The sequence below is a fragment of the Lepus europaeus genome, chromosome 4 (assembly GCF_033115175.1).
Source record: "Lepus europaeus isolate LE1 chromosome 4, mLepTim1.pri, whole genome shotgun sequence".
Lineage (NCBI taxonomy): Eukaryota > Metazoa > Chordata > Mammalia > Lagomorpha > Leporidae > Lepus > Lepus europaeus.
The window spans coordinates 39,580,430-39,594,798 of record NC_084830.1 but is presented as its reverse complement, the minus strand read 5'-3'; the positions used below and the strand labels follow the sequence as shown (position 1 = coordinate 39,594,798).

General features: G+C 39.3%; 1 protein-coding gene across 19 annotated transcripts in view; it reads left to right on the top strand.

The window, feature by feature from the left end:
• RIMS2 (regulating synaptic membrane exocytosis 2) overlaps positions 1 to 14,369 on the top strand; it is a 753,630-nt gene that overhangs the window by 131,457 nt on the left and 607,804 nt on the right. The window lies entirely within an intron of this gene.

Here is a 14,369-nt window from a genome sequence, read left to right as displayed (position 1 = left end):
AAATTTCCAGTAAATCCTGGACTTTGGTTTTTCCAGTTTGGGCCCAACTGAAAAAATCGAAGGACCTGTGTCTCTCATCTTATAGAGACACTGACTAATCAGGCTATTTGGATTATATTAGAAGTACTGTCAAGATGTGACGTGGTACCAAGTTTTAAGCTTCTATAATGGAAAATGCTATTAATACAAATGTTTGAGAATTAAAAAGTCTAATGATCTTGTGTTACTAGACATGATAGTTATCTTAATGAGAAAGCCCCAGAGGCCTAAAGGGTTAAATACTTGTAAAATCCTACAGGTGCTTTCAAAAATACTGTGAAGTAAGCAAGTGCCTCTTGTTGGCTGATGAGTTTATAATTTTAAACATGGCGACTTAAAGTCTTTTGTCATCCGCAGTTATATATGATGTGCTGCTCATAAAACTAAAGCATTGTTGGTTCTGTGTTTAGCTGTCCTCCTATAGGTTCCTATGGACTTTTTCCAGCCACTTCTACTGTATTCAGTACTTTGGGATGGCTCTGTAAACAGATGAAGCCAATAATGTATTAACAGTACCAACTGAGAGAAAGTATGGTTAACTGAGTTTACTAAAAACAAAAAGCAATTCAAATGAATTGGCAATCTACAAAATGAGTTAAAGATTTTAAAAGCTATTATGAAAATTGCTATATTGGTCTATTATGCTATGTTATATGTGTGTACATATTGTATGTCCACATGGGGAAATTTTATTAAGAGTTTTATTTTAAATGGCTTATAGATAAGATTGTCCATAAATTTAAGCTGCTAAAATCAATCAAAGATACATTTTAATTTGTGTGACCTGAATGTGTGTATCATATGTTTTAAACGTGTTGGTAGAAAGAAACTAAAAACATTTTAGATGGTTGTGCTTAAGTTTACTGGTTAAACAAACTACACCATGTTAGATATTTAAGAGGTATTTTCAAATACATGATTCTTAAAATTTATAGAAGGCATTGGACCTTCTGGTAAATGTTTTCTTAAGTTGTTATCTAATGGTTGAAACGATTTGCTAAGTATTCATGTGATATTGCTATTGTCAGCAAGCGATCTAGGACTTGCTCCCTCATTTCTCTATTCTAAGCCCAACTTCTTCTTTCATTTCTCTATTCTCTTCAAGGTAGGAAACTAATTCTATTATGAAGGAATCTGTAGGACGCACAATTTAATCTTTAGACCTTATAAAAGAGATGGCTAACATTTTTCTGCAATAGCATAGCCAAAATAAGAACTTCAATAATAATCTCATAGCTAGATTCACTTCACCATCAGCAAAGTATACAGTAAGCAGAAAAAACCTCCCTTTCAGACAAAAGAGAAAGAAAGTTTTAAAGTGAGAATATAATTTTCCTCATGGGCATTGTCTACCTTAGAAAAACTACTACAGAACATGCCTGTGACTATAGACTTGTAGTTCAGGCCACCAAAGATTAGAGATGGGACTTGGGCACTCCCTTGACTTGCATCGTCTGGTCTGCTTTAACACAAACCAGGAGGAAAAAAAAGCTAGGCATCAGAAGTAATGGGTGGCAGGCCTATTAATGGCTGATCTGTACAGTGATCTGCCCTCAAGGAGACCCAACAGGCCAGTCCACTGCAGTGGCTTTCAATGTGGTAAGCCTGGGCTTCAGCAGAAGTCAGCTTGTGAAGAGCACTGGCAGCTCTGCCAAGAGTTGGATCACTGGAAAAGGACCTGCCCTGGAGTCGAAGGATGCCCAGGTCAGAGCCACAGATCTTATTGGCTCTAAGCTGAAAAGCCCTTCACTCAGCCCAACTTCCAAAGTGACCACTGCAGCTGAGGGGATGGTCAAGTAGGGTCAGCAACATTGCAGGCAGAACTGTAAATTTCTTGTTAGAGATGCCCCCTGCCTTTACCTGGCCAGCTCTCCTCCCAGGCCAGCCAAGTAATGAAAGTCAACAGAGTGCCTTCCCCTAGGAGGTTCACACCTCCCTTAGGATATAGCCCATGTGAAGAGATAGATAGGTCTGGGCCTCTGAATTTACAAGGCCTAAAGCCCACCAGATTATTATCAAGCCCCTTCTGTCAGGTTCTATTTGCCTCTCAATCAGAAAACTTAATTGTAGCTTAGACAGCACCTTTCTTAGCTCCTCTAATAATGACTCTGTCCTTTGTTCTAGACCCTGTCTAGTGCACTTGGGCCTCATTCCTTTGTAATCATAACCTCTACTCTACCACCAATGGCTCTACTCCCAACCTGTGTGTACTGATGGTCCTCTTCCCCACTTAATGCTGTATAATTGTTCAAACCTGGTAAATGCCACTCTTAGGATTATTGGTTACTATCCTCACTCTGTCTTTTATGACCTTGTCTAAATATGATCAGAGTCGGCAAACTTGGAAGGCTTCCATAGCCTTGGCAACTCATGACGAGAGCCTAGGGTGGTTACTGGCACCATAAACTAGAGTGTCAATTTGTTGGGTCAACAACAAGAGCCACTGTGCACTTGCTCCTCATGTGGGATCTCTGTCCTTAATGTGCTGTACATTGTGATTTAATGCTATAACTAGTACTCAAACAGTATGTTTCACTTTGTGTTTCTATGTGGGTGCAAACTGTTGAAATCTTTATACTAAATTGATCTTCTGTATATAAAGAGAATTGAAAATGAATCTTGATGCAAATGGAAGGGGAGAGGGAGCGGGAGAGGGGAGGGTTGCGGGTGGGAGGGAAGTTATGGGAGGGGGAAGCCATTGTAATCCATAAGCTGTACACTGGAAATTTATATTCATTAAATAAAAGTTAAAAAAAATCTTTACTCAGTATAGAGTTGATCTTCTGTATACAAAGTTAATTAAAATGAATCTTAATGAAAAATGGAATGGGAGAGGAAGTAGGAGGTGGGATGGGAGTTGGGGTGGGAGGCAGTGTATGGGGTGAAGAACCACTGTATTCCTAAAGCTGTATCCATGAAATTTATATTTATTAAATAAAACCTTTCTATAAAAACAAAACAAAACAAAACAAACCAACCAAAAAAAGAATCAAAAAGGTAATCTTGCAGGAGCTGGTGCTGTGGCATAGTAGATTAATCCTCTGCCTGTGGCACTGTCATCCCATATCAGTGCTGGTTCTAGTTCTGGCTGCTCCTCTTCCAATCCAGCATGCTGTTGTGGCCTTGGAAAGCAGTAGTTGATGGCTCAAGTGCTTGGCCCCTGCACTCACATGGGTGACCTGGTAAAAGTTTTGGCTCCTGGCTTTGGATCAACACCACCCCAGCCATTGTGGCCAATTTAGATTGGATGGAAGCTCTGTCTCTCAGTATCTCCCTCTCACTGTCTGTAACTCTACCTCTCAAATAAATAAATTAAAAAAAGTGATTATGCAGAATGATAGGGCTGTCAGCATCAGTTTCTTTTTTCCTTTTTAATTCATATATATATATATAGTAATAGTTCTTTGTGCTTATTCTCAATTTGAGTCTGTATACATCTGAATAAAAGTTGTTTGTCCAGTATTTGTTATTTTTTGATTTTTGGTGATAGTCACTCTAACTGGGATGAGGTGAAACCTTATTATGGCTTATAATTGTGTTTTCCTGATGGTCAGTGATGCTGATTATCTTTTCATGTGTCTTTTGGCCAGTTTTATTTCATCCTTTGAAAAATGCCTATTCATATCCTTAGCCCATTTCTCTCTCTCTCTCTCTCTCTCTTTTTTTTTTTTTTTTGATAGGAAGAGTATATAGTGAGAGAGAGACAGAGAGAAATGTCTTCCTTTTTGCCGTTGGTTCACCCTCCAATGGCTGCCGTGGCCAGCGTGCTGTGTCCAGCGCATCGTGCTGATCCAAAGCCAGGAGCCAGGTTCTTCTCCTGGTCTACCATGCGGGTGCAGGGCCCAAGGACTTGGACCATCCTCCACTGCACTCCCAGGCCACAGCAGAGAGCTGGCCTGTAAGAGGGACAACCGAGACAGAATCCGGTGCCCTGACCGGGACTAGAACCCGGTGTGCCGGCGCCGCAAGGCAGAGGATTAGCCTATTGAGCCGCGGTGCCGGCCTCCTTAGCCCATTTCTAAACTAGATTGCTTGTTTTGTTGTTGTTGTATTTTTTGAGCTCATATATCCTGGATAGTAATTCTTTATCAGATGTATATTTTGTAAATATTTTCTCCTATTCTGTTGGTTACCTCTTCACATTGTTGAGTTTTTTTGCTGTGCAGATGCTTCTTAGCTTGATGTAACCTCATTTTTCTTTTCTTTTCTTTTTAAATGATTGATTAGCCCTTGTCCTGAATGTTGATGAACAACTTAATACTTTATCCCTTTTAGTATTTTTTTTTGTTCTACTTAATACTATTGGTTGAACTCTTTAATTAACACACAATTATTCTTAGGTGTTTAAATTTAACTGAAAAGTGATCTCTGTTAAATATAAAGGTGGGAATAAGAGAGGGAGGAAATGTGCAGTTCGGCACTTACTCACTCGGACTTACCCCTAATTGTAGAGTTAGAAACGTGCTGGGGATTCCAATTCAATCCCATCAAGGTGGCATGTACCAATGCCATCTCACTAGTCAAAGAGATCAGTTTCAGTTCACAGTTGCTCATAATGATGGACTAAGAATCAAAGGGATCACATAAACAAGACTGCTAATACTAACTGATAGAATTAAAAAGGAGAGAACGATCCAACACGGGAAGCAGGATACACAGCACACTCATAGTATGGCAGATGTCCTAAATAGCACTCTGGCCTCAGAATCAGCCCTTAAGGTATTTGGATCTGGCTGAAGAGCCCATGCGAGTATTTTTGGCATGGAAAGCCAAGACACACTGGCAAAAAAAATTACTAAAATGAAAGATCTCTGCGAATGAGAATCCAGTGGAAAGAATGGGCCATCAAAGAAGGAGGTAGCTTTCTCAGAAGGTAGGAGAGAACTTCCACTTTGACTATGGCTTTGTCTAAATAAAATTGGAGTCGGCGAACTCAAAAGGCTTCCATAGCCTTGGAAACTCATGACAAGAGCCTAGGGTGATTACTGACTCCATAAATAAGAGTGTCAATTTGTTAAGTCAACATCAGGATTCACTGTGCACTTACTCCCCATGTAGGATCTCTGTCCTTAATGTGTTGTTCAATGTGAACTAATGCTATAACTAGTACTCAAAGAGTACTTTACACTTGGCGTTTATGTGTGGGTGCAAACTGTTGAAATGTTTACTTAATATATACTAAATTGATTTTCGGTATATAAAGATAAATGAAATGAATCTTGATGTGAATGGAATGGGAGAGGGAGTGGGAGATGGGAGGGTTGCAGGTGGGAGGGAAGTTATGGGGGGGGGGAAGCCACTGTAATCCATAATGTGTACTTTGGAAATTTATATTTATTAAATAAAAGTTAAAAAAGATTTTTTTTTATTTGAAAGTGAGAGTTACACAGAGAGAGGACAGGCAGAGAAAGAGAGAGAGGTCTTTCATCTGCTGGTTCATCCCAGATTGGCTGCAATGGCTGGAGCTGTGCCAATCAGCTCTCTCTGGGTCCCCTACGTGCGTGCAGGGGCCCAAGGCCTTGGGCCATCTTCCACTGCTTTCCAAGTCCATAGCAGAGAGCTGGATTGGAAGTGGAGTAGCCGGGTCTCGAACTGGCGCCTATATGAGATGCCGGCACTTCAGGCCAGGGTGTTAATCTCTAATCTCTTCCATTGGTCCACATGTCTATCCTTGTGCCAGTACCAGACTGTTTTTATTATAAACTGCCCTATAGTGTTTCTTGAAATGTGGTATTGTGATGCCTCCAGCTTTATTTTTATTGTTTATGATTGCTTTAGCTATTTGGGATCTCTTGTGATTCTATTTGAATTTTAGGGTTATGTTTTCCAGATGTGAAAATATTGATTGGAATTGCACTGAATTGTAAATTGTTTTGGATAGTATGGAAATTTTCATGATATTAGTTCTTAAAATCCATGAACATGGAATATATTTCCATTTTTCATGTCTTCTATTTACTTCCTTAATGTTTTATAATTTTCATTGTAGAAATCTTTCAGATCCTTGGTTAAATGTTTCCCAAGGTATTTAAATTTTTTTGTAGCTATTGTGAATCGAACTTACCTTATAAGTTCTTTCTCAGATGTGGCATTATTTGTGTATATAAAGGCTATTGATTTTTCTGTGTTGATTTTATATGCTGCCACTTTGCCAACTCTCTTTTGAGTTCCAATAATCTCTTAGTTGAGTCTTTTGTTTTTCCCATGTTTAGGATCATAGCATCTGCAAACAGGGATAATTTGACTTCCTCCTTTCCCATTTGTATCCCTTTCACATCTTTTTCTTGTCTAAAGGTTCTGGCTAAAACTTCCAAAACTTTTTTGAATAGGAATGGTGATAGTAGGCATCCTTGTCTGGTTCTGGATCTTAGTGGAAATTTTCCAACTTTCACCCATTCAATATGATGTTGGCTATGGATTTGTCATATATTGCCTTGATTGTGTGGAGGTATGTTCCTTCTATACTGAGTTTGCTTAAGGTTTTCATCATGAAAGGATGTTGTATTTTATAAAATGCTTTTTGTCTATCTAGTTGAGATAATCATGGGATTTGTATTCTTCAATTTGTTATTGTAATGTGTCTCATTTATTGATTTGCATATGTTGAACCATGCTTGCATACAGGGATAAATCCCACTTGGTCTGGGTGAATGATCTTTCTGATGTGTTATTGGATTTGATTAACTAGTATTTTCTGGAGTATTTTTGTATCTGTGTTCACCAGGGATATTGGTCTATAGTTCTCTTTCTTTATTGTATGTTTTTCTGGTTTTGGAGTTAAGGTAATGCTGGCCTCATAGATGCAGTTTGGGAAGATTCCCTCCTTGAGAAGAATTGGAATTAGTTCCTCTTTAAAAGTTTGGTAGAGTTCAGCAGAGAAGCCATCTGGTCCTGAGCTTTTCTTTGTTTGGGTCTTTATTCCTGATTCAATCTCTGTCTTGGTTATTGGTCTATTTAGGTTTTCTATGTGTTCATGATTCAATCTTGGTAGATGGATTTTATGTGTCCAGAAATCTATTCATTTCTTCTATATTTTCCTATTTGTTGCTTTTAGCTGTTTGTAGTAATTCCTGATGATTCTTTTTATTTCTGTTGTATCTGTTCTAATATCTGCTTTTCATCTCTAAGCTACCTTCTGTTATTTCCTATTTCTCTTTAGTAGAAGTTCTTTTAGCTATTCTTTTAGAGTAAGTTGGATGCTGACAAATTGTCTTGATTTTCTTTAATCTGTGAATGTCTTGTATTTCAGTTTAACTCTTGAAAGAAAATTTTTGGTAGATATAATATTAAAGGCTGACAGTTCTTTCATCAAAATATTGTCATCAAAAAGTGGCCTAGTGGTTAGAATGCCACTTGGGATTCCAGCATCCCATATTGAAGTTCTCGTTTCAGTCTTGGCTCTTCTTATGATTTAATTTTCTGCAAAGCACATCTTGGGGGAGCAATGGTGATAGCTCAAGTACTTGGGTCCTTAACTTCCTTGTAGGAGACCCACAGTGAGTTCTAGGCTCCTGACTTCACTCTGGCCCAGACCTGAATATTGTCAGCTTTTGGAATAGTGGTGGCACTAAATCTCTCTCTGTCTCTTTGTCTTTCCCTGCTTTCAAATATAAAATGAAAATTAATAAACAGAAATGAAAAACAATAGTCATTTATTTCTGGCCTCAATGGTGTCTGATGGGAAATCTTTTGTCATTAAAACATTCTTTTCCTATTCAAACCATTATTACCATTTAAATGAATCATCTCTTTCTGGAGACTTTCAGGACTTAGCTTTTTTTTTTTTTTTTTACATTTTTGGAAATTTCATTATATGTATCTTGGCATGTATTGCTTTTGGTTTATCCTGTTAATGGTTCATTCAGTTTCTTGAATCTGTATGTTCATGTTTTCCTTACAGTTTTGAAGTTTTCAGTCATATTTCTTCAAACAGTTTTTTTCTCAGTACTGTGCTTTTTCTCCTTTTCTTTTTTTTAGATTTATTTTTATTTATTTGAAACACAGAGTTACAGAGAGAGGTAGAGACAGAGAGAGAGGTCTTGCATCTGCCAGTTCACTCCCCAGATGGCCACAGTGGCCAGAGCTGCACGGATCCAAAGCCCGGAGCCAGGAGCTTCCTCCGGGTCTCCCATGTGGATGCAGGGGCCCAAAGACTTGGGCCATCCTCCATTGCCTTCCAAGGCCATAGCAGAGAGCTGTATTGGAAGAGGAGCAGCCGGGACTAGAATTACTACCCTTGTAGGATGCTGGCGCTTCAGGCCAGGGCTTTAACCCGCTGTGCCACAGCACCGGCCCCTCCTTTTCTTTTATAGGACTCTGATGACATAAATGTTTTAGAAACCTTACTCCCTTCTGGTGCCTTATCTGGATCTCTGACACAATTTTTTTTTTTTTAAATTTTGCTTTTTTTTTTCCTGTTCTTTAGATTTTCAAGTTTATATTGTTTTATCTTTTGTTTGCAACCCTTTTTCCTCTTTCATCTCATTCTGTTATTGAGGTAATTGAATGAAGGTTTTATTTTAGTTATTGTATTTTTCAATTCTGAAATTTCCATTTTTAATATTATGATTTCTTTGCTAATACTTTCTATGGTTTCATTTATTTGAAAGATTGCTTATTGTAGCCTTTTAATGTTAGCTGCTTGGTCTTATTCAACATTGATGTCATCTCAGTGTTGGCTTCTGTTGGTTGTCTTTTTTCATCTGACTTGAAATTGTCATAGTTCTGAATATGGCAAGTAGGTTTGGATTGTATCGTGGACCTTTTGTGTATTTTTTATGAGACTTTAAAAATTTTAGAATGTATTCAACCTTTTAGGCTGCTGTTAAAATGTCAGTTTTATTTTCAAGGCCTTTTCAATGTTGTTATGGTTTGTGTGATAGTGTGGGTGACCCAAAGATCCATGTGTTGGAGGCTTGATCTCTAGAATCTTATGTTAATCAGTTAAGAATGGAGATTAATCCAGTTATGGTGTCTGAAGTTGGTACCTTTGGGAACTGATTGGATTGGATTAGGTTGCTAGGGTGGAACCATATGATCAATTCTTGATGGCTTTATAAGGAGAGACCACATGGAAGTGGGTCCTCTCTATTGCTTTCTGTTTTCTGGCTCTACTTATGATTCCTCTGCGTGAGTTTCACCATCCCTAGTGGGCCACCTGATCTTTGATATGAATCTTCAAAACTGTAAGCCAAAATAAACCTTCTTATTTCTTAAGTAGTCCTCTCAGGTATTTTATTTATGGTGATGGAGAAATGACTGACACAAATGTTCTCCTCTTCTAGTCTGCCCCACTTAGTTGATGTTCAGAGACTAATGTGAAACCAGGGAAGTATTTTATGCTACAATTGAGTTCTCAAAGCCTTTTGGTGTATTGATTTTTGTCAGCTTCATGGACTGTCTGCTCTGATCTGCTCAGGATATCATTTGCAAATTAAGAAAATCCTCCATTCTGCCTCATGATTGCATCATGGAGATGAAGGATAGGGCTATATTCACAGTTTCTGATTGAAAACCCTATTTCTGCCAGGTGGGCCATACATTATTGTAGGGCAAGGATGAAAGACAGGCTTTACTCCTAGAGCATGTTGGGGGAAGGGCTGTTTGATTATTGTGGGTCGAAATGTTAGACAAGGCTCTTTCCACAATTCCAACATAGAGGGAGAGGGTGCTGCATGTTCTTTAGGGTGAATCTTGTGAACAGAGCTCTGCTTACAGTCTATGGATCTTCAGTGCTCAGTGGAAAAGTGGGGTCTTTTTTTATGTTGTTTCTCTGGAATAGGGCAGGTATAGAAAGAGTATTTCTGTTTCATTATAATGTCCTTTTCCTAGAGATAGAAGGATTTTCTTAGGATTTTTTTTTCCTTTTGTGCCTATTGATATTTATGGATAGTGAGTCTCTCCAGTAGCCATATTGGGATATAGAGGAGGCAGAACAAAGAAACAAACAATCCGGTTTTTTTTTTTTAAAAGATTTATTTTATTTATTTGAAAGACAGAGTTACAGAGAGAGGAAGAGACACAGAGACCGGTCTTCCATCTGCTGGTTCACTCCCCAGATGGCTGCAATGGCTGGAGCTGCGCTGATCCAAATCCAGGAGCCAGGAGCTTCTTCTGGGTCTCCCACGTGGGTGCAGGCGCCTAAGGACTTGGGCCATTTTCTACTGTTTTCTCAGACCATAGCAGAGAGCTGGATTGGAAGAGGAGCAGCCGGGACTACAACTCGCGCCCATATGGGATGCTGGTGCTTTAGGCCAGGGCTTTAACCTGCTGAGCCACAGTACCAGCCCCCAGGGGTTTTTCCTTGAGTTCTGAGGCTACGTCCCAGCACACCTTCTTTCTTTGTCCTTTAGTATCTTCTGTCAATTGCTTTTTGAATTTTGTCTAGAGTTTTAAAACTGTAATTAATAGGAGAAATAGTTAGAGTATTCTTATCCCACTTGTCTGGAATCAGGCATAATTTCTGTTCTTTTAATCTTTTGTTTTCTCTGTTTATTTTTTCTCAGTGCATATATAAGGAACTTAATTTGATAACAGTATTGAATTAATTACAGAGAAGTCATGGGTAACTCTGGAATGTGAATTGTTAGGGAGTTCTAGTAAATACTCTCTATAACTCTTGAGAGCGAGAACCTATGAAGAGAATTGCAGATTTCATACCCAGTTAAATAAAGAAGCAAGTACATTTGTTTTTTTTTTTTTTTAATTTTATTTAGTTACAGACAGTGAGAGGGAGAGACAGAGAGAAAGGTCTTCCTTCCCTTGGTTCACTTCCCAAATGGTGGCGACAGCCGGAACTGTGACAATCCGAAGCCAAGAGCCAGGTGCCTCTTCCCGGTCTTCCACATGGGTGCAGGGGCCCAAGGACTTGGGCCATCTTCTATTGCTTTCCCAGGCCACAGCAGAGAGCTGGATTGGAAGAGGAGCAGCGGGGACTAGAATCGGCGCCCATATGGGATGGCGGCACTGCAGCTGGAGGATTAACCCACTGTGCCACGGTGCTGGCCCCCTACATTAAGGTTTTGGAAGGTATTAGTTTAACATAAATTTAAAGCATCTAGTGTAGGTTTTAGCTAAGTTTAAAGCATGAAGAAGTTTAAATCATACTTTTTCTTTGAAGATTTATTTGTTTATTTTGAAAGAGTTACAGAGAGAGACAATGAATGAGTAAGAGAGAGAGAGAGAGAGTGAGAGAGAGAGAGAGATCTGGTTCACTCCCCAGAAGGCTGCAACAGCTACTGCTGGACCAGGCTGAAGCTAGGAACCAGGAATCAGGAGCTTCTTCTGGTCTCCCATGTGGGTTATAGGGCCTCAGACACGGCTATCCTCCCCAGCTTTCTCTAGGCCATTAGCAAGGAGCTGGATCAGAAGTGGAGCAGCTGGGACATGAACTGGTGCCTATATGGACGCCACAGGCGGTGGCTTAATGCCACAGTGCCAGCCCCCTGATTACTATTTTCCATTTTGGGTTAGCTACCATTATATTGTAGTAATTGAAGTCAGTCACTCACCATTGTAAAATTTAGAACTTCTTTTTACTTTCTTGATTTGTTGCTAAAGGACGTTGATGTTTTTATTATCTTATTGAAATGTGCCTTTAAATAATTCAGTTATATCATTTTTATTTGGAATAGCTGTTAGGGAAGATTTTCAATCTGTAGTTTTTTTTAAAGACTTATTTATTTTATTTGAAAGGTGGAATTACAGAGAGGTTGATGCAGACACACACGCACACACACACACACAGAAAGATCCTCCATTTGCTAGTTCACTCCTCAGATGGCCACAGTGGCTGGAGCTGGGCCAGTCTGGAGCCAGGAGCCAGGGGCCAGGAGCCAGGAGCCAGGAGCCAGGAGCCAGGAGCCAGGACCCTCTTCTGGATCTCCCACTGGCTTGGGCCATCTTCCACTGCTTTCCCAGGCACATTATCAGGGAGCTGGATCAGAAGTGGAGCAGCCGGGACTGGAATTGGCGCCCATATGAGACGTCAGCGCTGCAGGAGGAAGCTTAACTCACTAAGCCACAGCACTGGCCCCTGTTTGTAGTTTTATATGTGTGTTCCGTGCTGCATAATTGTAGTAGTTCTTTGACAATGACCACCATTTTGCTCTTGTAATTCTTTATTTTCTGGGACTGCTTTGTTATTGTTATTTTTGTTTTTCCTTTCTTTGATTTTGATAGCATGTTGCTTCTTCAATGACTATTCTGTTTTTTCTACACAGCTCAAATGAAAGTGGCAGGAGTGAATGACTGTAATTAGTTGATAATAGAAGAGGGTGACAGCACTGTAATTATGCTTTGTTATGAACTGAGTATCTTCAATCTATGAATGAAATTTCTGTTATCAAACATTCAGCAATTCTTTTAAAGTAAATATCTGAAAAGAGCCTCATTATGAAAGTTAACATATTTTTTTAAATTGAACTGTGCCTCCTGTTTCAGATAATGTATCATCTAAGGTGTTAAAGAGAAATTTATGACTCACTTATTCATTTAACAAATATTTGTTAAATACTTATGTGACAGGCATTGTGTTAGGTATTGAGATCACAGAGATGAGTGAGATATGTTTCCTATCTTAAGGAGTTTATACCTTCATGAAGAAAATAAATATATGAATAATTAATTTTAATAACATATATGTATGGGGGCCGGTGCCGTGGCTCACTTGGTTAATCCTCTGCCTGTGGTGCCAGCATCCCGTATGGGCACTGGGTTCTAGTCCACCTCTCTGCTGTGGCCCAGGAGGGCAATGGAGGATGGCCCAAGTGCATGGGCCCCTGCACCCGAATGGGAGACCATGAGGAAGCACCTGGCTCCTAGCTTCGGATTGGCGCAGCGCCGGCCGTAGTGGCCATTTGGGGGGTGAACCAATGGAAGGCCTTTCTCTCTGTCTCTCTCTCTCACTGTCTAACTCTATCTGTCAAAATAAAAAAATAGTATATATGTATAAATGCATGCATGCAATATATGAATATAATATACATCATAAAATATATCTCTCTTTTTTAAACATTTATTTGAAAGGCAGAGTGACAGAAAGGGAGAGACAGAGAGAAAGAGATCTTCCATCCACTGATCCATTCCCCAAGTAGCCGCAACTGTCCGGGATAGGACAGGCCAGAAATCAGGAGCCTAGAACTCCATCTGGGTCTCCCATGTAGGTGGCAGGGACTCAAGTGCTTGGGCCATTTTCTGCTACTTTCCCAGGATTATTAGCCTGGAAATGTATTGGAAGCAGAGCAGCTGGTACTTGATTTGTTGCTCTGATACGGGATGCCAGCATTGCAGGCAGCACCACATTTCCAGCCCTGAAAAATGTCTATGTGTATTTTTTAGCCTATTTCGTGCACTGTATTCGAATACCTGAGACTGGGTAACTTATAAAAAATGGACGTTTATCTTTTACAGTTCTGGAGGCTGGAAAGTTTGCTATCAATGCCCAGGCAGGTTTGGTGTCCAATAGGAGACTTTGAAGATGAGATGAGATGTCTTAGCTATTTGCTTGAGCAGTCTGGAAGGCGACCGAAGGGTGAATGCTTCCTTCCCATGCTTTTTGTTTTATTCAGTTTCTCAGAGATTGGAAAATACCCATCCATTCTGAAGAGGGCAATCAACTGTGTCAGCCCATTCAAATGCTAGTCTCATCCAGAAACATCTCAAAGGCACTTAGTGGTCTGCCAGTTTGACATGTAAAATTAGCCATCACAGTGGGTTTATTTTTGTTCTTTTGATCACTATGGCTATGTAGATTTTAGCCATTAGTGAAGTACTTAGAAGGGAGTTCCTTTTTAAAATTAGTATTCATTTTGTCTACTTAGGATTTAATTAATCATTATTTTCTTATTTATAACCATTTTCTCTTAAGCATTGAGAAAAGTCTCTCTTGCACCCTTGTACTGAAGGTCGTTAGATGATGTTTATTGAATATGATAAATCTGCCTTGAGGTAGAGGTCTGGATTTAATACTTGATGACCTCTAGTCTCTTCCTTTTTTTTTTTTTTTTTAAGCAATGGAAACTGTAATGTCTTATGTCTATACCGGTAAGTAAATTGTTTAATGAGAGTCAATTACATACCGCTTGCACTATATGTTTTTATAATTAGCAAATACTTAAAACATATAGGAAAGTTTAGAGTAATACAATATGTGCTGAGCATTTTAACATATTTTTATACTTAATCCTACCTAGTACACCAAGAGGTAGTGATTTTACTTCTCATTGTTACAAATGGGTTATAAAATAACTAAGGACTTCCAAGTAGTAGATGTGAGAGCCAGTATTCAAACCTTAGTCTGCTTGATTCCAAAGCCCATACTCTTCCAGTGT